Here is a 27,665-nt window from a genome sequence, read left to right as displayed (position 1 = left end):
CAGGAAACGATGCTGAAAATCCAAAAAAGAAGTCAGTTTAGGAACATTTGAAGAATGAATACAGCTAGAATATCTCTCACAGCCTTTTGTACAGTAGTACGTAGAAGAAGATGTCAGTGTGTTAAGTGACCAGATCGTTTATTCTGGTGATGTTGATCGTGGGATAAATTTCAGGGATAGTTTGCCTGTTTCTCTTCAACATGGGATCTCATTAATCCTCATAAAGTAGGCCAGGTGAGTTGCTCACTCCATCCTACCAAACCCTGAAATAGTCCCTACTATAGTGAGGGGTAAGGCCCAACCAAGTGGAAATGAATCAATCCACTTCCACTGCTACCTGCTACCAGTAGCTGAAATTAGGCAAGAATGGGAAGGCTGTTTTCTCAACAAAATTGGTGCAAAAGAGGAAGGAAGGGGGTGTTGCCTCCTTGGAGGATACGGGTGTATTGTGCATGTGAAAGGCATCACCCAAAAACCATAAGCCCTTCTCTTCATTCCTACCCCTGCCCCTTCCCTTCCCTATGGTGCTCAATCTCTCTGCTCCCAAGAAACCCTGGACCCAACACCTCTGGTGTCCATGACGCTTGTGTGTGAACCTCCTTGCAGTTCACGTTCTCCTCTGACACCGATGGCAATGTAGATGCTGCCCACCAATCAGTGAGCAGTTCCTGAGGGATGGATTCCCTTCCAGCGTGGGGCAGAAATGCACCCCTCAGATTGTTAAGGCCACGTGCAGTGTATTGGTTGCAACTAAGCTTTCTTCCTGTGGTGAACAGTACAACCTCGGAATAATTCAGCCCCTGGTATGAGCTTGGTGCTGTGACATGTGTGACATTAGCCCAGTTATGTATTGGGTGGTGGATGGTGGTGGTTGTGGGGGGGTGGGGGGTGGCGGGGGGCGCTGGCTGGCACTGGAATGGCTGCAGATTAATCCTTGTGATGCCTAGTGTTACCACAAAAATGTCTAGGGCTACATTGCCTTGCATATGGGGTGACACGGTGGCTCAGTAGTCAGCAATGCTGCCCCACAGCATCAGGAGCCCAGGTTCGATTCCACCATCAGGTAACTGTCTGTGTGGAGTTTGCACATTCTCCCTATGTCTGCGTGGGTTTCCTCCGGGTGCTCCGGTTTCCTCCCACAGTCCAAAGATGTGCAGGCTAGGTGGATTGGCCATGCTAAATTGCCCGTAGTGTTCAGGGATGTGTAGATTAGGTGGGTTATAGGGGGATGGGTCTGGGTGGGATGCTCTGAGGTTCAGTATGGACTTGTTGGGTCGAAGGGCCTATTTCCACACTGTAGGGATTCTATGATTCTATGGCTGATTGCCACCACTGTGGGTGAGGTTGGCATCATGTGGTTGGCAGCCCCATGGATTTGCATTATGTTTGGTGGAGGTTCAGACCCTTGTTTGCATGTTAGCCGTGGCTTGGTTGTAGTCTACATCCCTCTGATTCATCAGGTCCCAGGTTCAGGTTCAGACTCCAGGCTGTGAGCACAAAAATCAAAGTTGGCTCTTTAGTGAAGCACTGAGTGGGCATTGTACTGTCAAAGGTGCCATCTTTCGGATGGCACATTATGCTAAGGCTCCAGCTATGTGCTTGCATGGGTGTAAGTGATAAGACAATAAAGCCATAAGACATAGGAGCAGAAGTAGGCCATTCAGTCTGGTCTGCCATTCAATAAGATGATGGTTGATCTGATAATCTTCAACTTCTCTTTCCTGCCTTTTTCACGTAACGTTTGATTCCCTGACCAAAAATCAGTCAATTTCAGCCTTGAATATACTTAACGACCCAGCCTCAAAAGAATTCCACAGATTCACTCCCCTCTGAGAGAAGAGATTCCATTTCATCACTGTATTCTGTGACGATACCTTGGGATGCTAGACTCTCCCACAAGGGAAAACAACATTTCCACATCCACCCTGTCAAGTCTCCTAAGAACAAAAACAGAAATTGCTGGAAAAGCTCAGCAGGTCTGGCAGCATCTGTGAAAAAAAAAAATCAGAGTTAACATTTCAGGTCGGGTGACCCTTCCTCAGAACCCAGACTAGAAACATTAACTCTTTTTTTTTCTTCACAGATGTTGCCAGACCTGCTGAGCTTTTCCAGCAACTTCTGTTTTTGTTCCTGATTTACAACATCCACAGTTCTTTCGGTTTTTAAGTCCCCTAAAAATCTTGTTTAGACAAGGTCACATCTCATTCTACCACTCAATGTGTCCTCATAAGACAATCCCTTTATACTCGGGCTGTATTAATATTCACTTTAAAGATCCAACATGTGAACATTTCTCTGTACTTACAAATGAATATTTTATATTCTACTGTGTTGTGTTCCAACTTGGCATACAAATCAGGTTTACGAACATATGTGAGAGCCAATTATAACCTAGGTCTTATTTTATCTTATTTTAATAAAATAACAGCCCATGATGTTGGAGGTAATCTATTTGTACAGATAGAGGAACAGCTAACTAATAGAAGATAGAGTATTAGGATAAGGGGGACATTTTTGGATGGCTCCAAAAATAGGTTGGAATGCGAGTGTTGAGGATGACACACAGAGTGTTCCGAGGTATATGGCCAGGTTAAATGAATGGGTGAAAGTTTGGTAGATGGAATAAAATGTGGAGAAATGTTAGATTTATACTTTGACAAGAAGGATAGAGGAGCTGAATATTATTTAAATAGAGAAAATCTTCAGAAAGCTACAGAACAGAGGGATTTGGGAATCTTCATCCATGAATCACAAAATGAATCATCCAACAAAAACAGACGTTGCTGGAAAAGCTTGGCTGGTCTGGCAGTATCTGTGAAGAAAAATAAGAGTTAACAATTTTCGGTTTTTATTTTGAATCATCCAAGTTCAACAAGTAATAGGGAAGGCAAATGGAATGTTTGCTTTTATATCAAAGACAATGGAGTTTAAAAATAGAGAGGTTTTGCTAAAACTATATAACACACTAGTCAGACCACCGTGGGAATACTGTGAACAGTTTGGGCCCTTTATCTATGGAAAGATATACTGGCATTGGAGGCAGTCCAGAGAGAACAGTGAGAACACTTAAAAAGAAAGTACTTCATTGGCTGTAAAGTGCTTTCAAATGGTCATTAAAAAAAGGAATATAAATGCAAGGCTGTCTTTCTCTTTTCTTTCTTCAGGCATTGATATCACGTTGTACCATGGCATAAATGGAATAATTGGCACTGTAATGTGTATTAAATGGTGTTCAATAGTGCTGGCACCACCAAATGACTGAGATTCCCATCATTATACCTGTTAGACTGCAGCATGATGTGTGGGGCTGTGGCTCTGATGTATCTGGCTCCTTTATCACCACTGCAGGCATTATCTATGGAGTTGGCACCAACACGTATGAAGAGAAACCAGGAGGCGAGCTGATGGGCAGACTTTTAGACCAGGCACAAGGCTTTAACTTCCGAATTCAATCCAGTCAGCTCCTTCTGCAGGTTTCAGGGTTTTCACATGTGGTTGCCAACTCTCCAGATTGGGCCTGGAGTCCCTGGAATAGAAAACCAATCTCCAGGAAACTGTAGTGGGAAACCGTGGAGAAAACCTTACAGAGGTGATCACAAGAACTGTGTGTGTATTATTTTCTATGAACTCTTGCTTTTTCTTAATAAAATTGTTGCTGAAAGGGACGAATGACATTTGCTGTTGCTACATGTGATTCTGAAAAAATTGTGGATTAATATCTGTATTCCACTAATTAAACTACCCACTTGAGCGCGGAAGAGTTCTTTTCTTGTGTGGTTTCCAATTGACCTCTGAAGACAGTGAAACCTGAGGTGGATATAGAATCATAGAATCCCTACAGTGTGGAAGCAGGCCATTCGGCCCATCGAGTCAACACCGACCCTCCGAAGAGCATCCCACACAGACCCACCCCCTTACCCTATCCCTGTAACTGCACTTCCCATGGCCAATCCACCTAGCCTGCACATCTTTGGACTGCGGGAGGAAATCGGAGAACCCGGAGGAAACCCACACAGACACAGGGAGAATGTGCAAACTCCACACAGACAGGCGTCTGAGGGTGGAATCGAACCTGGATCCCTGGCGCTGTGTGGTATCATATCGAACAGCCAAGGGTGGGAGTGTGGGGGACAGGGGCAATAGGAGACAGGAGTTCATGAGTTGAAACCTCCAGGAAGACCTTCAACCAGAATTTGCAATCCGGGTGAAATGATCTTGGAATTCTCAATTGAGTCCCAGGTGACCAGTGGTTAACTGGATGCTCATTGATGCTATAGGGCAGTTGCTAAGGGACATGTCATATGATGGAGGAAAGCAGTGGGATCATGATTATCATATGTTTCTTTTTTATGTAACACCTCCTCCCCCCCCCCCTCCCCCCATCTGATGGACTATTCCTACTCAGTACTGTAGCCTCTGCTTTTGCATTCAGATGCTGATAGGTCTACTGATTATCCCCAGCACTTTCCCTGTTAATATTTCCATTTGTGTTTTACATCTTTTTTTAACATCCTGAAGACTACTGAAATGTGTAAATGGGACACCAAAGACTCAACTTTGCTGTTCTCTCCTGTGCAAACAAGCCCACATCTTGCCAATTCTAGGAAAGGTACATTATTGAAACGTCTGAAATTCAAGCTGGAAGATATGAACGCAGCTATGGCCAGAAAGAAACAAAAGTTCACATCGCAAAAAGCTGCAATCGAGGTAAGTGATAAAACTGATAAGTGCACTGGTTAGATTGTCAGGTGAATTGATCCTCTTTCCTGCTGTTTTACACCCCTACAGTAGTTGGGGCTACCTGGAACTGATGAATATCTCGTTCCACTTGTGTCTAGTTCTGCAGGTTTTCCCATATACTGGGCAGAGACAACTGATGGATGGAGATTCAGTTGTTTGTTCTGAATGCAGCAGTCCCTTCAAGGATTCATGCCCCTTATATACAGATTATTTCGAGTAGCCTGAGCCTGGGCCTCCTCAGTGGACTCAGGCAAAATGGCCTCCTCTCAGTCCTCCTACAAACCTATAGCTTCTGGGCATAATACTTCCAGTTTTGCCAAAGTAGAGCAATTCAGCCAAATACATTGTGGAAGCAATGGGTATGAGATGTTAAATGGGTGTTTGTTACACTTTCAGTTGAACATTGGCCATTGTCTTCAACCTCTTCTCCCATTCAACTCCATTTCAGGCTACAGTCTGGGATTGAGTCTGCCAACTTGCTATTGACCTTGAACTGAATGTCCAACCACATATTTACACTGTCACTAAGACCATCTATTCCCCCCTCTGCCAGCTTGCCCAGCTTCACCTCTGCCACAACATACTGCCATTCTACCCACTTGAGGTCATTCAAAATTAAGCTGCCTGTACCCTTACTCACATTAAGGACCGTTACCTATCACCCTGCGCTCACCCATCTAAAGTGGCTCCTGTGTAAGCAATACCTCATTTTAAATTTCAGCCTCCTTGCCCCTCCTTCTTCTTGCCTCCTGAGAGAACTATTGACGCCATGTTGCTTTGATAGTCTACTGATCTACAAGTGCTGGCTAGGAGGTGCCTGGGACACCCTACAGAATCTCTAGACCGGTGAGTCGCAATGTTGGTTTTGTAAGTTGCCTTTCAAACTCAAAGAGTAACACCCTGTTGCAATAGGCACTGCACTGTCTTGAGATTGCCCTACAATGCAAATGAGATTTCAGCACGATGAGCAAAGATTATTTTGTGGTTTAACAATTATCTGCTTCACCCAGCTCTCATGTGTCGGAACAAGGAGGCCAGTGAGGTTCTGTTTGGCTTGTAACACCTGACACAGCTGAGCTCGGTCACAGACAGTGATAGCTTCCTCTGACTAATGTCCCTGCCACCCTCCTCCTCCTGGGAAAACTGCTCCTGTTCCCCCAGTTCCTCAGTATCCAGCACATTGCCTCATTCCCTGCTCCAATTGTGCAGGGCACAGCATGACAGGATGATGTGGCACATTCTGTCTGGACAATACTTCCAAACTCCTGTCTGGTCCAAGCAGAGGAACCATGTTTTCAGCAGCCCTATACTCTGCTCCACCACGGCCCTGAGTAGGCATCATTAAACTGCTCAGTCAGGGGTTGCACAAAGGTGTCATGAACCATGGTCACAGAGAATAGCCTTGCCCTCAGTAACCAGCCTTGAAAGGCACCCAGACTCTCAAATGCACCAGGTCCATGAGAGTGCCCCATGATGTAGGAGTCATGGCAGTGCCAGGGTAGTGGGCACACACCTCCACAAAGTGGTAATAGTGATCACGGATTACCTGAATGTTCATGGAATGGAATGATGATGAATTCTGCAGCGTTGGCACAGTGCCACCTGTGGGCAGTCAACTGCACCCTGCACCTGGGAGAAGCCAGCTATACTCCCCGACCCTCCTGACCAGGCTGCAGCAAGGAACCTTGTCTGGGGGGGTGCATGGGGTGAACTGAACTGATGTGACCTCGCACAGATGGAATCAGGCATTGTCCTATTACATTTGTGGGAGCGCGACTGAGAGATCGCACACCGGGCACCCATCACTCCCTGGAATGAGCCGGTTCCAAATCGGGAGTGGGTGACCCACTGCTGCAGTCCCGCTCCAGCATCTGGTACTGAGTCCCAGGACACGTATCACACTGCAGCTCACTCAGGCCAGGCCTGGAGTCTGGGCTGGAAACCCCTGGGGAACCCACATATCCCAACATCCCTCCCTAGCTGCTCCTCAGGCCTCCATCTTTAACTTGTCTAGCAGGCCACCACAAAGACCAACACTCGACCAGCAGCAAGCCCGGTCATACTCAGTGAAAGGGACCTACATTGGGCACAGAAGGAGGGAAGGAGACTCTTAGGCCTCAGACCTGCAGATGAAGACCGAGCACAGAGGATGTGGAAAATGGAAGACAGGTTTGCACTGGGCCTCAGCAGATGTAGTCCCTTGCAGAAGCTGCTGAAAGAACCACATGCTGCCTTGCAGCTCAACACCATCCACCCAATCGTACATCCACCTCAATCCCTGAAACTCACACTGCATTCAGCACTTTCCTAATGGAGGAGCACTCCCACAGTGGCTCACACAGAACCCTTGGAAGTTACATCAATTGGGGTTGACGTGCCTCCTGTCTCAGAGGTACAGACATTACCATTACTCCACAACAGTCCTTTATCATTGATCTTTTACCTTGTTTTTTTTTTTATTTTCTAAACTACCCTTTCAGAGATGTTAGTGCACACCTCTGGAGCAGGTTGGTCTTGAACCCAGATCCCCTGTTAATCCAGTGACCCAAGAAAGGTTCTGGGTATGTGGGTTTGAATCCCACCGTGGCAGATGGTGGAATTTGAATTCAATAAATATCTGGAATTAAGAGTCTAATGATGGCCATGAATCCATTGCCGATTCTTAGAAAAACCCATCTGGTTCAGTATGCCCTTTAGGGAAGGAAACTACCATCCTTATGTGGGTCTGGCCTACATGTGACTTCAGACCCACAGCAATGTGGTTGACTCATATCTGCCCTCTGGGCAATTAGAGATGGACAATAAATGCTGATCTAGCCAGTGATGCCCTCATCCCGTGAATGAATAAAGGGGAAAAAAAAGTCCCCTTTGACTTGACTGAGGACTAGCCTTACCGGTTTCTGCCAAGGCTATTTGGTTGAATAAACAGGTAGTGCATTTGGCACATGCTGTCGATGTCAGATTAATGTCTCAGCATGATGACACCACCATCCCACGCCCGCACCCCCCCACCGCCCTCTGCCCCAACCCCGGGCATTCTGTGTGTCTGCACTAAAAAGCCCTTCAGAACAGCAAAGCTGACAGTCAATGGTTAATGTGCTAACAGACACTGCCTGGCAAATCAATGCAATGTAACACACAGCACAGATGGTGGAAGAATGCAGATCAAAACAAGTGAGTGTTAAGGAAGAAAATGCCGTGAGGTGCAGTCTGGTCCATTCTGTGAGCTGGATCCCTGCTGTTGCATGCAAAGTGCCCCTAACTGCGGCTTCTCAATGCTGCTGTGCCCTGCAGTTGTACGCTTGTGCCTTGTGAGCAGGCCACTGGTATGTGATGGAGGTGGCAGGATGGTCATGATTGGTTTGGAGATGCCCAGATGCCACTGTGTATGGATGCATGCGATGGCAGTTGCTGCCCAGTGCCCAAGATGGAGGTCATTGGCAGCAAGAGGGGCGGGACGGTGGCTCAGTGGTTAGCACTGTTGCCTCACAGCACCAGGAACCCGAGTTCGATTCCAGCCTCAGGCGACTATCTTTGTGGAGTTTGCACATTCTCCCCGTGTCTGCATGGGTTTCCTCCAGGTGCTCTGGTTTCCTCCCACAGTCCAAAGATGTGCAGGTTAGGTGGATTGGCCATGCTAAATTGCATATAGTGTTCAGGGATGTGTACATTAGGCGGGTTATAGGGGTATGGGTCTGAGTGGGATGCTCCAAGGGTCGGTGTGGACTTGTTGGGCCTAAGGGCCCATTTCCACACTGTAGAGATTTTATGATTCTATGAAATCCCCCAGCTCCACGCTCTGGTCTCCTCGTCAAGTTTTCCCTAATGTTTAGTTTGTTTGGTGAGAAAGGAGGGTGAATATTAATGCGGTGAATTTTGGTGCTCAGAAGAAGTTACACAACTGTTAATCCCCTTCAGATGACGCCTCACTACTGCCCAGCAGCAATCTCGCCATGCCACCTGAGAACAGATGGAGTGGGATGATCTCCATACTGAGACGGGCCTTGCTGTAGCCAACACCCGATTTGACCACAACATCTTGCCATAGCTCACATCACTGAGACCCCTATCAAAGATGACACCTCTTATTTTAACATGCATGCAAATGGTGAACAGCCAATCAAGCAGACTCAGACAGAGTATGGGTAGCAAGTCGGATTATTTAATCCTATTATAGCCCTTTAGTAATTAACGGCCAATTTCAAATAGATAGTCCTGAAATTCTCTCGCTGTCCTGTCATAGCTTTGGGAGCCAACTGGAGAAAATACCCCAGTGTGGGCAGGATCTCCGCCTAAAGGATTTGTACTCCCTCAGAATCTAGAGAGGATTTCCTGAAGAGTATCATGGCCCACGGCCCCAGCAGCAATCTGCACAATATTGTGTCTGTTGTTCGAATGGACATCAGCTGTGTGAATGCGAGATGAGCCAAACCAGCCATTCGCATGCAAATGTGCTGCATTTGTCCGAATTCACGCCTCCCTGAGAGTTTCGCCCGGAAGTTATGCAAATAAGGGCTCTGAGTTTGGAGAAAAACGATCCGACTGGAATCTCTGAAGACGATGAGATAAGCCACAGCTTCCGTGGCAGCTGAGGAATTAATTAAAAGCACGAGGCATGCTCCAAAAAAAACGCTGGGAGGTGTCGGCACACCCTGCAAACGCTGTGCCACCGAAATACACACTTTACTCGTCCATCTGCCTCACTTTAGGGGAGGAATATACTTATCCAGGCTACCTGAGACTCCAGGGTCCTAGGAATCTCTTAACTGAACTCTGGAGTGGTCTAGAAGGCTAATTATGAATGGGCAACAAATGACGTCTTTGCCAGATAACCATATCCCATGTAAGGATAAAAAAAATGGCTGACCATTGATTGTTCAGAAGCAATTTAATGTGTGTAAATCTTTACAGCCTTCAGACAACTAGACAGCATTAGCTTCATTTGTTCCCTTTGCTCCTGGAGGTTTTAAATATGACCCTTAATATTTAGGGCCTGAGATACAAGTGGCATTCTTATTATCTCCAGATAAAACTCCAGAGATAGAGAGTCATAGAATCATACAGCACAGAAACAGACTCTTCGGCCCAACCAGTCTTGCGGAGATAGCATTCTCTGTGTCTCCTGAAAATATCTCTGTGTTACACCAGATACTTGTATTTATAGAGTAATAGAATCATACAGCATGGAAAAAAAACCCTTCAGTCCAATCAGCCCACGCCAACCAGGTTCCCAAACTAAACTAGTCCCACCTTGGTCCGTATCTCTCCAAATCTCCCCTATTCATGAACATATCCAAATGTCTTTTAAACTTTGTAACTGTACCTGCATCCATCACTTCATCTGGCAGTTCGTTCCATACATGAACCACTCTCTGTGTAAAAAAGTTGTCCCTCCTGTCTTTTTTAAAATTTTTCTCCTCTCACCTTAAAAATAAGCCCCTAGTTTTGAAACCCCCCACCCTAAGGAAAAGACACCTGCCATTCATCTTATCTATGCCCCGTTATGATTTTATAAACTTCTATATGGTCACCCCTCAATCTCCTACGCTCCAGTGGAAATAGTCCCAACCTATCCAGCCTTCCCTCATAACTCAAAGCCACCATTCCCAACAATTTCCTGGTAAGTCTTGATACCAGTTCCCCTGACGTTTTGCCAATCTCCACCCTTACTCGTTGAAAGCCACCTTTCTGGTGGAGAGAGCAGACGGACAACACGAATTGCAGAAGCTGGAACTGCATGGTGACTCCTTCCTACTGACTCCTTCCTCTAGCAGGGGTCCCACTCTTTCATCTCTGACACAATGCCAGCTGCCTAGTGGGCTCTGTGGAGACAGTGTGGCTGGCTATTCGGAGACCTTTCAGAGTCGAGGGTCTGGGAAAGTGAAGGATTGAGTAGCACAGCCAGCAAGTAGAGATGAGGCAGCAACTGGAGGAGGGGAGCTCTGCTATCCTGGAGGGGGCAGATGAATTCTTGCTTGATTGATGGTGCTGAATCTGGGACAGAATTCAGATCTTTTGAAGCAGTGTTGCAACTCCTGCCCCCACCCCCACCCCTATCTCTCAATCATCACCACACCCCTCCCTACCCCATGTGGTCCACTCTAGGCTCACACCAATGTAAAAGCATTGAAATGGAGTCACAGGGGAAAAGGATTAAGCTGCACTGAGTTAGGCCCTGTTACAGCTCAGTCCCTATTCTCAAGCGGCCGTTGTGATACCGTCGCTCTGAGATATCTGTATTTAAAACACCACAACAAACCAAAGAATGGTTACCAGACAATAAGGACCAAGGTATGGCCAATCACACCAGTGCACAACCACCTCACAGATACCTCCTGAGCAACCTACTCAGAAATGTTATTGCACAACTCTGGAGCAAGTGGGGCTTAAAGCAAGGCCTTCTGGTCCAGAGATGCAGACATTACCTCTGTGCCAAAATAGGGCCGTAACAAGCCCTTCAGAAGTGTGCCCCTCCCCCACTGCCTGGAGGGCACAGTGTCAATGTTCACCACAGGAATCAGCTGTCCACTCCAGAACCTCATCCCAACTGGGCTGGGGCACAGCTCTCGGCGCCAGCTGTTCAGCATCAGCTGAGGAAATGGAATAAATGAAATGGGGGTACATGCACAGTGATCAGCTTTGTAATGGTGGATATGCGTACATATGCCAACATTCGAACTGGGTGTTCCTATCAGTGCACTGCTGAAGGGTTTCCAAGCAATTCACACCTCTGTTTCCTCTGCAGTAGAACTCAGACTGGCACCTAGACCTTGTCCCCTGACTTGGCAGCAGGCCACTTCTACCCAATGTCTCAACACAGCTGCCTCCCTGGTATTCCTCCACTGCATGCCTAGGAGACACCTGCTGGGTATCTGAAAGGAGAGAGTGAAAAGGATAATATTGTGCTTTCAAGAGTGTAGTGGGGAAGAGAGATGGGTTTGAGCCATCCGCAGCTTGTAAACTGTGGGATAAGAAAAGGAGCATAATGTGTGGGGGTCCTGCCAGCTGTAATGCTTTCAGCTGTGCCCAGCAGCGTCTCTGACACAGAGTTTTGAACCATGCGGGCGCGCCTGTCCCACTCCAGTTAGCTCCTGCTGCCTTCTCAGTTGCGTGCCACCTTTTCTAGTGAGGCCGAGTGAAGTGTGTCAGTGAGTGTTGCACAGTGTGTTTGAGGAATTTGTCACGGTTGAATAGTTAGCAGTGTGTGCAAGCTGAGAGATGTGGGTGTGAGGGTATGCTAGTGTATGTGAATGTCAGGTATGCATTCTGACTGAAAGAGTGATGGGGGTGTGTGGTGAATTAAGCAGGATTGAAGGTTAGTGCAGCTGATCAGATGCAGCATTCGCTGACCTCAGCTACTTGTGTGAGGTCAATGAATTTTCTGATGTGTGGCTTTACGACACACCTTCCTGTGGACACGGGACAGCTTTCCTCCTTTCTAACTTCTCCTCGGTGTCCATAAAGCTTACAACTCACACCGTGTGGTGTCATTTGTCAATATTTCCGAGTTTATGTGCCTCCTCCATCCACAATGCACCTCCCCTTTAAGGTATGTGTGCTAGTTTATAAACAGGACCAATCGCAGTGCCCCCTACTGAAACATCCAGCAAATCAACAGCCTGGTCACAAGTTGAGTTTTGGACCATATGATAACATATAAAATCTTCCAGCACAAAAGTTGGCCATTCAGTCTATCTTACCAATGTTGTCTCTTTGAAAGAGTTATCCAATTGGTCCCAATCCCTTAATCTATCTTCACTTTTTTGCTTCAGAAGCATACCTATAGACTATATTTTGTATGTATTACGTGTCAGCCTAATAAGGGGAAGCAATGGCCTAGAGGGTATTATCGCTGGACTGTTAATCCAGAGACCCAGTAATGTTCTGGGGTCGGGTTTGAATCCTGCCAGGGCAGATGATGGAATTGAACTCAATAGCATTAAAAATCTGTAATTAAGAGTCTAATGATGACCATGAATCCTTCGTTGATTGCTGGGGGAGAAACCCATCTGGTTCACTAATGTCCTTTAGGGAAGGAAACCTGGTCTGAGTTACATGGGACTCCAGACCCACAGCAATATGGCAGTGCCCTCATCCCGTGAATGCATAGAAAATAAAATATACTATTGTGATTTGCGTATTAATATAGTTAAGAAGCTAGCATGAATTACTATGTTTCTGTTGTTAATTTGCTTGCTTTTGTCTGAGAAATACATTTATTTGCCACTTTATTAGACAAGGAGTGTGGAATCAGTGGGTGAAGTAATTTCTTGCAGGGCACACTCTTAGTTTAGAACCAGCCACTTGCCCAGGGCAAACCATGCCCAACAGCATGAGGAGCCCATGTTCTTTTATAGGAACTGACTGGAACATATGAAGTGCATGCATCTCGGGAAGGTGAAAGAACTCAAAGAAACCAACAATACGTGCCATTAAAAACCACAAGCTTTTGCTCATTTATCCATTTCCCCAACCCACCACTCAAATACAGGCTAAGATATACCGAGAATGCCCATCCTGAGTGAAATGCCTCTCTCTGGGGCATTCATGGCAGCATCAGAGAAGAGGCCGGAAGAACATTGAAGAAAGCACATGGTGGGGCGTTGGTTTAATCAGGTGGTTTTTGTAACAGTTTGTGACACTAGTGTCACACCAAGGTGAAAAATCTAGCATTTAAATAGCACCTTTCATATCTTCAGGATATTCCAAAATCCTATACAGCCCAATTCAATATTTAGGAGACACGGTGACTATTGTCTTTGTAGGTAGATTTGACAGCTGGTTTGTACACAGCAAGGCTTCAGAAATAGCAATGGGACTGAGCAGTCAGCCTGCTTTCACTCCAGATGTTCATTTTCTGCCTAGTCAGTTCTTTCTCTCTCCCTTTGTTTATGTTTCCAATGCAAATGAGCAGGAACACAACAGATACTGAACAGCATCATTCTTCTCCCCATAAATCTGTCCAAGGAGATGGAATTAATTTGAGAACGAGCAGCAGGTTTGTGGGAAGCAGTGATAAATGAAGCAAACTCCCTATAGCATGTCAGCATCTCATTTACGATCCTCAGCAGATTGCGATGGAGCGAGAGATCTCCATATTGAGCACCCTGTACTTACATCACTTCATTCCCGCAATGAACTTTGACACAACAATATGTCTAATAAATTGATGAAGCCCTTTCCTAATTCAGTTATGTCACCATAAATACCAGCAGAGCATGTTCAATATCTTCTTTCATTCAATCTTACTCACCCTACTGTAGAAACTGTACATTACTTACTGTATTTAACATTCCAACAAAATTTAAATGGGTAACTTTAAAGACACAAAGACTGATTCCTGCACTTGCAAGCCCAACCAGATATCCAGAACTACACCTCATGTATAATAGGAGTATACTGCCCGTATAGTCCACTAAGGGTAATTAAATCCTCTCAACCATCCAATTGTAGATGTTCTTGGGGCAATTAAATTCAGCCAAACATGCAACTATAGGGCTAACATATTCCGGGAACTACTCCCTCCAAATGCCCAGGCCTACAGCTCAAACTGACTAATCGCTGTTGAGTAATTCTCTGACGAAGCCACTTTCTGCAAATCCAGCAGGAAGCATGGTCTAAAAATTAGAACCAGTCCCTCAAAGTGAAAATAGTTTAACATGGAAAGTGTGTCCGAAACTCGGATTTCTCATTTGCAAATAGCACCAACTATTGTAAATCTTTGGTAGATTTTTCTTATTCAACATGAAGAGATATGGAACAAATGTGGGTGAATAGAGTTACGTTGCAGTTCAGCCATGATCACATTGAATGGTGAAACAGGCTTGAGGGGCTGAATGGCCTCCTCCTGTCCCTATGTTCCAATACAGACCAAGATCTCTTTAAGCCTGAGTCAGATTAGAAGCAGGATTCTGGAGGTGAAACAACAGCGATTAATGCGAGACTCCATCCTCATGTCTAAAATGATACAGGGAAGAACACAGTCCCAGCATCTTCAAGTCCTCAAACACTCTACCCAACTGCCTTTTGCTGAGCTTTAGCAATTATATTTGAAAATGGAGGTCAGGATAGACCCATAAGACCATAAGAAATAAGAACAGGAGTAGGCTGTTCAGTCCCTCGAACCTGCCCTGTAATTCAATACAATCTGACACTCCTCACTTTCTTCCTCTTTCCCTCTAACCCTTGTGTAAAGATTGACAACAAGATCCTTTATTGGGGTTGTTAACCTGGGCCAATCAGGAAGCCCTGGCTAATCAATATAAACAGGGGATTGGTTTTACTGTGTCTCGCATCTACACATGCACTCAAGAAACAAAATATATATATATAACAAGGAGATCAGAATCTCCTCCTGAGAGAAAAACATATAAACAGGGGATTCAGAATCACCTCAGTTCAGGGAACTGACTCCAAACTGGCTGTCTACAGCCAGTGTATTCATAGAATCATACGATCCCTACAGTATGGAAACAGGCCCTTCGGCCCAACAAGTCCACACCGACCCTCAGAGCATCCCACCCAGACCCATCCCCCTATAATCCACCTAATCTACATATCCCTGAACACTACGGGCAATTTAACATGGCCAATCCACCTAGCCTGCATGTACTGTGCATGTGTGAAAAAAGGGTGACAGCATACAAGCCTCTGTGCAGTTATTTCACCTTGTTGCTCCTACGGATCAAGAATCTACCTATCTCAGCTTTAAATATACGCAAAGACTCTGATGCCACAGCTCTCTTGGCAAGGAGTCCCCAAGACTCACAACCCTCTGAGAGTAGAAATTCCTCCTCATCTCAGTCTTAAATTGGCACCACTTTAATCTGAGACAATGCTGCTTGGTCATAGATGCTCCCATAAGGGGAAACATGCTCTCAGTATTTATCCTGTCAAGCCCCTTAAGAAATCCTACATGTTTCAATGAGATTGCCTCACATTCTTCTAATTTCCACATTCTCTGAACAACGCCCAACTATTCTGAACTCACTCAATCTTCACCCTGTTCAATCTCAGGTCACCATCACGCGAACTTTGAGGCTAATAATAAGCCTCAAGGTTTCACCAGTGAGGCAGTCCAGTTGGAAGCAGAAAAGGAGGTAAAATTGGAGAATTTGTCAAAATCTTACATAACGAAAGAAAAATGTGTTTAGGAGACTTTGGAATACTAAAAGTACCGGTCTTTAAGGCCTGTGGACAAATAGGTAAATGACCATGGATTAACTAAGAAGGCTGCACTGGGCTTGAAAGCTAGTGGACCTCATACAAGGACAAACAGACTGCCCATTACTGAGTGCATCTATAATTCCTCACAGGCAAATTATTACTTGGTGTAATACAAACTGCCTTTCATTTTGCACGTTTGCAGTTGTCACTGACAAAATGATTGAGTTGCACACAGATATTAATAACTGGAAACAATATGAGGTTGGTGTCAAGATTGAAGGAGAAGATCATGGAAGAAAACAAACTGCATCTGAAAATAAGATTGGATCAAGTAACTCATCAAAATAAATTAGATAAAGATGCAACACAGAAATATATACAGGAATATGCACATAGATTAAATATACATTTATACCAATAGAACACTTTGTAAAAACGGAAACATTATCCCTGACTGTATAATCTAAATACAGGAAACACTGCTATAACCTGTCTAATAAATGGATAAAAATATCTTGGGGGTAGAATTTCTGCCAGAATCTTCTGAACTTCTGCTGCACCCTCAGTGGAGGTTTAATAAAAAGTTCTGGAGAAACAGACAGTGCAGTGAGGCAATTGAGAAATCCCATGGAAATTGGATCTCCTTTTCATTCATTTATATGATGTGGGTGTCACTAGCTAGGCCAGTATTTGTTACCCACCCCTAAGTTCTTAGAGAACATCTAAGAGTCAACTACATTGCTGTAGGTCTGGAGTCACATGTAAGACAACAGATTTCCATCCCTGAAGGATATTAGTGAACCAGAAGGGCTTTTACGACCATTCACAACAGTTGACATTGGACCAGCTTTATTATTGAATTCAAATCTGGCACGGTGGGACTTGAATCCATCTCCCAGAACATTAACCGGGGGTTCTGGAATGCCTGTCCAGCAACACTACTTCATAGCCTTCCCATATAATGTTTAATTCCAGATTTTTAATTGAATTCAAATTCCCCCTTCTACAAGGCTGAGACTTGGGTGGCATGGTGGCACAGTGGTTAGCACTGCTGCCTCACAGTACTAGGAACCTGGGTTCAATTCCACCCATGGGCAACTGTCTGTGTGGAGTTTGCTCATTTTCCCTGCCCCTGCGTGGGGTTTCCTCCCACAGGTTAGGTGAATTGACTATGCTACATTACCCATAGTGTACAGGGACAGGTGGGTTAGCCATGGTGATTACAGGGATGGGGTAGACCTGGATTGGATGGTCCTCAGAGGGTTGGTGTGGACTTGATGGGCCGAATGGCCTGATGTAGAGGTTTTATGATTTAAAGCCAATATTTTTGAGACATGGTGCTTAAACCTGGCCTCCGGATTCAGAGGTAGGGGACACCACCTCAGCACCACAAGAGCCTTTGGGCTGCAATTATATAAAGTGCAGAATGCCTGCTTAATGAGGGAATCATTAAAACTAATCAGTTAGAAGGGGACTCGCATCAACATTTCGGCAGGAAACAAATAGATCATTAGAATAAAACTTAAGAGCAGGCCAAATCCAAAACTCACTTTTCAAGCTCAAACTTCACAAATTATAGCTGAAATAAAGAGAATAATGATCGAGGGAAAGGTGCTGCTGTTAAAATGAAATGTAACAGTGTAACAGAAGACTTCCAGTACTGCAACAGGTGGTCTAATAAGTGTGAGATCATTGAAAGAAGCAATTCTGTAGCTTAAAACTGCTGGTGTGCATGAAATGATACCGATTCTGAAGAACTCCTGTCTTAAAACATTCACAAAGGAGAACACTTACAGCACCTATCACCCTAAAGACTAAGTATTCAATCTAAAGGAATTAGAAGTTCTAGATGGGGTTAAAAGGCTGAAAACAAATAAATCCCTCAGGTTTGATAATATTTATCACGAAGTATTGAGAGCTTAGGAGTCTATTTTTCAAGTATTTACAATCTTGAGCGAGACAATGGGAAAATATTAGTACAGGTGGATTGACACCTGTCTTCATTGCCTTGTTCAGCAAAGTAATTAAACAGATAATGACAGAGTTGTTATGATTTGGAATGCATTGCCTGTAGGGAGGTGGAAATAATTTCAGAGATACCTAAAAAAAGAATTGGATGTTGCTTTTAAAAGGGGGTAGGGGGGTGTGGAGGAATGGCAGGGCAATTGGAGAAAGGGCAAAGCAGGTGAACAAATCAGCAGCTCCTATAAAGCATCAGCATATGACTCAAAACAGTTAGAGATATATTTATTCTCAAACTAGTTGTTGCATTTCTGAACATTAACAAATCAGTGTATTGAGTACCATTGCAGAAATCATTGATAAATGAGCAAAGAGCAGTGTTAAACAGTGAAGATTTCGAAACTTCTATGGGCTTCACTTTAAAGAGCCAACCCTAAAGGAATAGACGGCAGAAAGGTCACTTCCCCCTTATTTCACTTTAAGGTTTGTACATGCCGCAGTGTTATTATTGTCATTGTGAATCATTCAAACAAAAATAATTGTTTCCCAGACTCTGGCTAGACTTCTGACAAACACCTCTCCAAATTCTTTTTTGATGAAAACATATATCCCTCTTCCCACTGTTCAACTCTCTAATATCTGACTCGATGTGTGTGGGAGATCAGATACAAAGAACACGACCTTCCCCATAGGCTGAAAAGTGGGTCTGAAGGACTGAGTGAGAAACAAGTTCTCATTGTGATCTTAGATAACAAGGTGTAGAGCTGGATGAACACAGCGGGCCAAGCAGCATCAGAGGAGCAGGAAGGCTGACATTTTAGGTCTGGAGCCTTCTTCAGAAATGGCATCGGCAGTTCCTACCATCTCTCATTGTGATCTTCCCCAGGGAGTCCAACTAATGGCCAGGGGGCAGACTGACTATCCAATTGAGGATGGTTGGAGGGCTCTTGAAATGGGAAGGTCAGTCTGGGGGCTTACAGCTTGTAAACAGCTGCAGTTTGCACTGGAAGGTGAATAAGGGAGAGGATGCTTGAAATTGGCAACACTCTCTCCAATACTCTTTAACATCTGAGCTGAAAAATGGCTTTTGAAGCCAGGTCAGCTCCCAGTCTCTGAACTGGCCTCTAACGCCTTTGGGAGCCTGGAGGCTTACTAGAAAATGCCAGTCAGCCTTTTTTAATTGACCTTAAGTAGCCTTACGTCAGATCAGCTAACAACCATGTGTGATGGATAGCCCCTATCTCTCCTCCCCAAAAATGCCTTGGGCAGGCTGGCGGGGGTGTGGGGGCAAGAGAGAGACATGCGGGACAAGACACTATTTTTAGCACCTATCTACCTCCAATCTGGGTCTTCTCAGAGCTTAAAGCTAAGCACAAAAGTATGTTTGTCGTAACAGTTCTGGAGGTCAGATGTTTTTGTGTCACACTTTGTCCAAATACATAGTGTCGGGTTCACAATGCATTGGGTTGACTCAAACCTCAACTCCCTGCAGAAGGACAAAATCAGAACTGATTTGCCAGGGAATTTTTGAATTACATTTAAACAAAGTCAGGGGCAAGAAGGAACATGTCAGGACCTACTAAGGATACATGAAAGTGACAAATCACAGTTGTAGAAAAAGCAAAAGCTAAAATCAATCACATCAAAATATGTTTACAATTCTTCCAGGCTATTGTTTCCCACTAAGGTTGCTGGTTGCTAATGGAAAATAGTTTTGCAATATTTTAAAGATATTAAGAATTCAATATTTACAATAAATTAATTAAATGTACCTTTATGATCGTATTTAGTGTGAATGAAATACTTTAATCAATGTGAGAGATTTAAATCTTGTGTTTCTCTAGGTTCCCAAGGTCTTCACAGTTAGTGGATGAGACTCAGGGCATTGAACTACCACAGTGTGGTTAATTACGAGAATTAAAACCACTCAGGGAAATCACTTTTTCAATGTCACATTGTTCCCAATGTTGCATTGCATTCATCAGAAAGTTTGCAATGAGATGGAAAGTGAGTCACTGACCTGGAACCTCATATCACCATTCAATTGTAACTGTTCTGTGAATTACCTCAGCCAACATTAGAGCTTTGATTTTAAAGGGACAAGCCAAGGTAGCAGCTACACATCACAACCACAGTCTAGACCATGCCACATCCTCTGCTAAAATTATAAATTCGAGATCCCATGTTACACATAGAATATGATGAGGCTCCATTACTGTCCCTCTGCCCTGCTAAGATTACATAATCTGACTTTACAACAGGGACCATAAAGACAATTAAAATTCCCAGCAAGCTACACACGAGCATTATCAAATAAGCATTTGACACACGCTTGCCTTTATTGCTCACTGCATTGAGTATAGGAATTGGGATGTCATGTTGCGGTTGTATAAGATATTGGTTAGGCCATTTTTGGAATACTGCAATTAATTCTGGTCTCCCTCCAATAGGAAAGATGTTGTGAAACTTGAAAGGGTTCAGAAAAGATTTACAAGGATGTTGCCTGGGTTGGAGGGTTTGAGCTATAGGGAGGAGCTGAATAAGCTGGGGCTATTTTTCCTGGAGCATCAGAGGTGAAGGTGTGACCTTACAGAGGTTCATAAATTAATGAGGGGCATGGATAGAGTAAATAGCCAAGGTCTTTTCCCCAGGTTGGACGAGTCCAAAACGAGAGGGCATAGGTTTAAGGTGAGATGGGAAAGATTTAAAAGGGACCCAAGGGGCAACTTTTTCATGCAGCCGGTGGTGAGTGTATGGAATAAGCCCAGAGGTGGAGACAGGTAAAATTACAACATTTAAAAGGCAGCTGGACAGGTACAAGAAAAGGAAGCAACTAGAGGGATGTGGGCCAAATGTTGGCAAGTGGGCCTAGATTAATTTAGGATATCTGGTCAACATGGATGAGTTGGACTCAGGGTGGAGTGTGTGTATGTGTGTGTGTGTGTGAGATTGAAGAGGTTGGTTCTATATATAAAAGGGTGTCAGAGATGCAGAAAGGTTTAGAGAACACATTTCAGGGCCTAGAGCATAGGCAGAAGAAAACCAATGGAATGATGATGGAAGTCAGGGATGTGCAAGAGGCAAAAAGAATTGGACAATCTCAGAGGCAACAGAGGATTGCTGGACGGTTTAATAGAGATTGTAAAGGGCAAGGCCATTGGAGAAATTTAAAAATAACAATGACTACACTTCAAAAACATTCAATTGGCTGTGAGATCCTTTGGGGCACTGGAGGGTCAGGAGCAATATTCCCTTTAAAATGCAGTTATTGTGCGCACCCTTTCGTTTGAGTGTGTGGTTCTATTTGTGTGTGGCTGTGCAGACACGTTATTTATGAGAGAACAAGGCCAGCATGATATTTTGCAGAGTGTTGCACAGTTGTGCACTTACTCAGCTTAGCAAGAATATGGATCAATTATAAATGTTAACATGTAACGTGAGACCTACATTCGTGTAAGTGAACTGCAACAGGTTTAATTGAACATAACTATATCAGGATGGTAAGAGAGAATGTCGTACTTGGAGCCCTGCAGACTCAGCCTCCAGCTCCATGTAAACTGAGGTCACAATGAGCTGTACCCCGGCTCAGTGGCTGGACTTAGAGTAAAAGGTACAATCCTCGTCATTCTACATCTCTTCCCCTTTTACTGTACCTCTTTTTCCCATTAGCATTCAACTATGAACATTTAACATTTCTACAAGTCTCTTGTGCTTCAGGAACTGATTTCCAGCAGCACCCCTTGTTTTCTTAGAGAATTCATAGGCCACACATTCACCGTTGACATTTCCCTGGTGGGTGAACATGTTGGAGGAACGTAATTATAGAATCTGATGGTGACTGGTCATCAGGCTGGTCTCCTGCTGCCAAGGCACGGTGATGGGTTTCTCCTGCAGTCTCCAGCTCCCCTGTGTTCAGATCAACAATTTCTACATGTTACAGATTTACAAGATCCACTTTGGACTCAACCATCTTTTTCTCTCAGGGTGGCTTCCTGTTAGTTACTGGAAGTTGTTGCATTTCCTTTTGATGGGCCTTTGGTGCAGATTGAAGTTTTTCCATAAACACTCCAAGCTTACATCGAAGTTCTCTATGCACCATTGCTGTGACTTATGTGTACAATTGGTTTTGGCCTGTGATGCTGTGCCTCTATCCAACCTGACTGAAACTTCGATGGTTTTCAAGCTCTGAGTCTTGTATGTCTGTAGAGCTCTTTCTAACTCCATCATAGCTCAGACTCAGACTTTGTGATCACTTTACTGGCTGTAGAAATTTCTGAAGCTTCACCTACTTTCATTCCAGACTGAACCAGCTCAAGGCTACTTTCCTGTTTCCCAGGGATGATCTGGCTATCTAACCCCTGGGAGGAACTTCAGTAATTCACAGAGACTACTGTTGATATTGTTGCATTGCCTGACAGGTTCTGTGGAATGAGTAGATCATTTTATTTATTCTTTACCTTCTTCAAGGAAGGACTGGTTCCCATTGAAAGAGATCATTGGGCAATTAGAAGCTGTGTCCCCTGACTCTGCAAGTACAGGAACATCTGAAATTTCAATTTCAAATAAATGAATATCCTGTGTGCTGGTTTCATTCTCTGTAACTAAATCCTGAAAAAGAACACAATCATTTGGAATTCCCTTGGGTCCTGGCCATCCCTTTCTTTCCCTTCCATTTCCAGTTTCTGTTTTGAGAGAAATGGTGAAAGGTAAGCTTCTACCTTTGCCTCCTGCAATGCTGGGACTGTGATGTCTTTGGTGTTTGCCAACCAAAGGATATCTAAACTACACAGGCAGCTTCATTTAATAAATAACTATAACAATTCGGAATTATGCATAAGGTCCCTGTGATCTCCTTTTCACTGTGGCAAAATATAGCGTGCATCTGGCTTCCTACTTTGATTCTTACATTTCCCAAGTCTCAATGTGGATTCCTAGTCTCAACCAAAGCATCTGAAATGATCCATACATCTGCTCCAGAATCCAATTTAAAATTAATTGTCTGCCATTTCTTTAATCTCTGGTGCCAAAAGTCATCTTGCAGTCTATCTCTTAGCCAAGAAGAATGCATGTTATTAATTCACAGACTAATTCCAGAGATAAAATAGCAAATGAGGAGAGATTGAGCAGTTTACGCCGATACTCCTTAGAGTTTAGAAGAATGAATGGAGATCTAACTGAGGTTTATAAGATACAAATGAGATTGACAGAGTAGATATAGAATGGATGTTTCTTCTTGCGAGGCAATCTAGAATGGGAGGTCATAGTTTTAGGCGGAGGGGCGGCATAAAAGAGAGATGAGGATGAATTGCTTCTCTCAAAGGGTCATGAATCTGTGAAAGTCATTACCTCAGCAAGTGATGGGTGATGGGACACTGAATAAATTTGAGGAGGAGACGGAGATTTTTAATTGGTCTCAGGTTAAAGGTGAAATATCTCCTCATAGCCAGTATCCTATCACTAAGTCACCCTTTATTTACACGTATGTAGTAACTGACACTGATCCAGCTTCCTCAGAGCCAACTCTCAGAGTGAACAGGATGTCTGACACTCCTGGTTATATCTGTCAGCCGGGGCTCCCTGACAGGAACAGGTTAACAGCCCCAATCAGGGAACTCATATTCTATGAGGTCCGCCTGGCCGACCTCGTTATAAACTACAAAAGGTTATGGGGATTGAACAGAAAAGTGGAGTTGAGGCCAAGATGAGATCCGTCATGATCATAGTCAATGACTGAGCAGAACTGCCTGCTCCTGCTCCTTCTTCTTATGTTTTTATTTCTCCTTGCTTACATTATTAACTTTTTTGACAGGTCTAACATGGTATTTCTTCCCAAATTCTAACAGGTGGTGAGTGCTTTAATGACATAGTTGCTTGATACAGTTTCTCCTACAATACCTTGTTCAGTAAAGAATGGTGTCTGCACTGTTGCTGATCACATGCGATACACCTTTGTCCCTTGTCTGGCTTCTTCTTGAGACCTGCTGCTGCAACATGATATCTGCTGAACCGTTACCACTAATTTACCTGATACACAGTCTGGACTGAGAGGGTCAAGTGAGGGAAAGCTTTTTGCACTATCCAGGTATTTGCAGTGGCAACTGAATTATTCCTATCTTTCTCGCCTTTTTCCTCATGCTGCGTGGGTGTCCTCTCTCACAGCTATCTTCCAGGGGCACCTGGCATGTGGAAACTTAGTGTTCACTGCAGCCTAGTGATTTCTTCCTGCTGCTAACCTTGGGCCCTGCCATGGGGCCTTCTCCTGCCCTTTCTCCACTGTTGGATGTTTATTCCTGTCCTAAGGTTCGGTGCCTAGATGTGCCCTGAAGCCCATGCTAGCTGGTCCCCACCATTGCTAAGCTTCACTCGGGCTATTTCCCCACCTCTGTGTTTGGAGTACTGAGCGGGCGTAGTGGTTTCCAGTCACTGGGCTTCATACCAGGCTTTTACCTCTTTCCTCTGGTTCCAAGGCTCTGGTGGCCATTTCCACCATTCTTTAGGTTGACCTATAATGCCCTTAGGGAGGGAATTCCAGGATTTTGAACCAGTGACAGTGAAGTAATGGCGATATATTTCCAAGTCAGGATGGTGAGTGGCTTGGTGGGGCACTTGAAGGTGGTGGTGTTCCCGTATGTCTGCTGCCTTTGTCCTTCTAGATGGAAGTGATCATGGGTTTGGAAGGTTCTATCTGAGGATCTTTGGTGAATGGTAAAGGGTACAATTGCCTTCATTCTGCGCTTTCTCTGTGCTAGCTCTTCACTTACTATTACTCCAGATCTGAATGGTTCAGTGATTACATCCCTTTTTGTATTTACTCACTAAGCCATCAGAGGGAGCTGTTTAATCTTTTTGTAACAAATCAGAACTGTTAATGATGTTTCAACTTCTGATAAAAACAGGCTTGAGGACTCTTCGCTATTTTAACCCATTTAAAATAAAAGCTAACACTGCAAGCAGTCAGTTGCAACAGATTCCTGGCGACTAGTTTTACAGGGACAGAATGACACGTATGCCCAGCTTTTGCTGGGTGCATTGCACTGATTTTAAACAGAGCATGTGAGGAAGCTGCTGAAGTGTTTTACTGTGTTGTAGTCAATTTTACTGTGAGAAAAATGTTCAAATCTGACCAATCCAGATGGAACAAAAGTCTGATTTTTCACTGGGAATTTCTTTCATTCATTTTGCTGTTTGGGATTAAAATGTATTTTACATTAGGGGCTGCCAGTTTCCCAACCAACAGCCGCTTCACGTGGCTGTTTACCAACAAAGTAATGAACAGCACATCTCTTCACTTATTCCTGTTCACTGCTGCCTCTGGGATTCTTGGTCCAAACACATTAAAGGGAGTTTGGCAGATTGTTGAATAATAACCCCTCACTGTTGAAAAACATGTTCTCAGAGCCAGAATTCCACACTTAACATCACCAGTGTCATTATATTGAGCTCCTGCATTGTAAGTGACAGTGAGCTGTTGCTACCCTCTTTATAACTCAACATTATCCTCTTTGAAACTCATTGCCAAATGTTCATTTATCTCGATATAATTCATTCTCCCATCCATTCAAATCTGCCTGGAAATGGTCCTTTGTCAAATTCCCAGCATTGATTAACCTGTACTCACCAGGTTTATCCCTGTCTCCTTTTCTTTGGACAGGGTTGTAACATCTGCAACTGTACAGTCTGTTGCCGGTGTTTCAATTTATGCTATTAGCTGTCTACATAATTTACTGCCAGGTTTTGACTATGACCTTGTATTTAGTTCACCACAATGGATTTATTGCCCGTGATTCAATTCATTGCCAAAATTATTATTTGCCACTGCCATGTTTTTATTACCCACTATTTAATTCACTATCAAGTGCCTGTTACTGACCATATAACTGTGGGGCATGTACAGCTGATGGCAGTATCTTTGTCATGTGGCAAGTGCCTCTTATTCGCTATCTGTAACTCACTGCGAAAAGTTTATCACCTTTCCTACATTTGCTTGCCTTCTAACCCATCTGGTTATCTTTCAGTCTCAGGCTTCAACCACTGGTTATGTTCTATGTAATATGCTCTCTACTACAGCACATCATCAATGTAACTTATGGCAGGCCTTATTTTTTCATATAACTCATTACGTAATCGTCCCGAAATTTCACCAGGGATCCTGCCGATCTTCAATAAAAAAAATTCTTGTTTCGTGCTTAATTGAGACCCTCTCAGAGCCTTATCTTTTAAGTCCCTTCACCCATTTTTATGGGAAGGGCCTAGGGATGGGTAAAGGAGTGGGTGCGGGTTGTGTGGTGGTTTGGAAATACACAGCAGTGTGAAACAGTTAGCAGCAAAAGTGCAGTATCAGATGAGGGGACGGATTGAGTCGACCTTTGATAGCTGTCAATCACTATTCCTGCCGTTTCCGTGCAGATTTGTGGTCGGACCTATGGTTAAAGAGGAGTTTTGCACCGCTTGTGTTCCTACAACAACAGTGACGTGGTACATACTTGCAGATTTGTTGCAGCACAAGAGGAGGTCAGTCGGTCTGGCATCCAACAGAGCAAATCACCTGGAGTACCCCCCACCCCACCCCCCCCCCCCAACTTTCTCCTTATAGCCCTGCACTAATCAAACAGCAGTTACCTATGTCTTCTGGCTAATATCGGTTCGTCAAACAACATTGACTACAACACTGACCATCTGCTCTTTATAACATTGTTGGCTACGTACTATCTTCTATATAACCCATGTCCCCGCTCATGCCTGCCTTCATTTGAGCTATCCGGTTGTCCTCTGTCAGTGCTGAATGTTGAAAAGTTTTTTTAGCAACCAAGGGGTTAATGCAGATCTCTGAAAGCACAGGCCCGCTCTGCAAATCAGTCACTTCAGATCTGGAAGAGGAACAATTCAAAAATACAACCGAACGGGTCCATATAATGCAATAATTGCCCACAGGATCCTGTTCACTACAAACTCTGAGCAGCAATTAATTGGCGTGCCAAAGAGGTCGAATGGACAGTCAAGTCCAATTTAAACATACACCCTGCTTTGTGCCTGTCAATATTGCTCGCACTGTACTTCCAATACAAGGCAAAACCTATACCTTAGAGACAGACTGCTGGAGATTGCACGTTATGGTCAGGGTGACATATTGTTGTCAGATGCTCCCAACACTGAAAACACTTCTTTCAGAAATTCAAGCTGCTCTTGTCTGCATGCTGACAGAAGCTAGCAAGGTGATTTTTTTTTTTGCCAAGCCAGTTTTAAGGCATTTCTTCCTTAACACGGGTCTGGGTCAGCCAGAACAGCGGAGAATGTTGCCTGATTTCTGCAGGGATGCGGGCATAGTGACACTTACCTGTGTTCAAGCAGCTAATGCAGACTGATACTTCCCAGTGGGTTTTGTTTTTCTCTCAAACGGATCCAAGATACAAAATTCCTTTATCTTTGCTGTTGTAATTTTTTTTTTAAAAAAAGGGGCTCTCCGTCTTCCTCTGCTCTGACTGGTTGTAAGCGTGTTTGCCAGGAATTTCCTGAATGGTAGTCACATGAGACCGAAGCCCCTACAGCAGAGGCGAGCAGAAAGTGCAGTGAGTGGATTGCAGCAGCGAGCTCTGGCAGCCGGCAACATACCAGCATTGGTGAAGGAGCAGGATGCTAGCGCAGCTCGGATTGAGAAACAGCCCTCCTCCTCTTCTCTGCCCCTCCCCCCTCACCCCCTCCACCTCTCTCTCTCCCTCTCTCTCTTTCTAAGATCCTCACAGCTGAACGCTATCCCCAGGAAGGCTGACTCATACTTTCTCCCCTCCAGCCTGAGGCAC

At 44.3% G+C, this 27,665-nt stretch overlaps 1 protein-coding gene across 2 annotated transcripts in view; it reads right to left on the bottom strand.

The window, feature by feature from the left end:
- Positions 1–27,404, bottom strand: part of LOC109920459 (apoptosis-inducing factor 3) — a 121,933-nt gene extending 94,529 nt beyond the window's left edge. For both annotated transcript variants that reach the window (XM_048611544.1, XM_048611545.1), the window contains exon 1: positions 27,203–27,404. The gene's annotated coding sequence lies outside the window, so the exon portion shown is untranslated. The remainder of the gene's footprint in view (positions 1–27,202) is intronic.
- Between the last annotated feature and the right edge of the window lie 261 nt (positions 27,405–27,665).

The sequence above is a fragment of the Rhincodon typus genome, chromosome 24 (assembly GCF_021869965.1).
Source record: "Rhincodon typus isolate 14 chromosome 24, sRhiTyp1.1, whole genome shotgun sequence".
Classification (NCBI taxonomy): domain Eukaryota; kingdom Metazoa; phylum Chordata; class Chondrichthyes; order Orectolobiformes; family Rhincodontidae; genus Rhincodon; species Rhincodon typus.
This window is presented reverse-complemented; position numbering and strand designations above follow the sequence as displayed.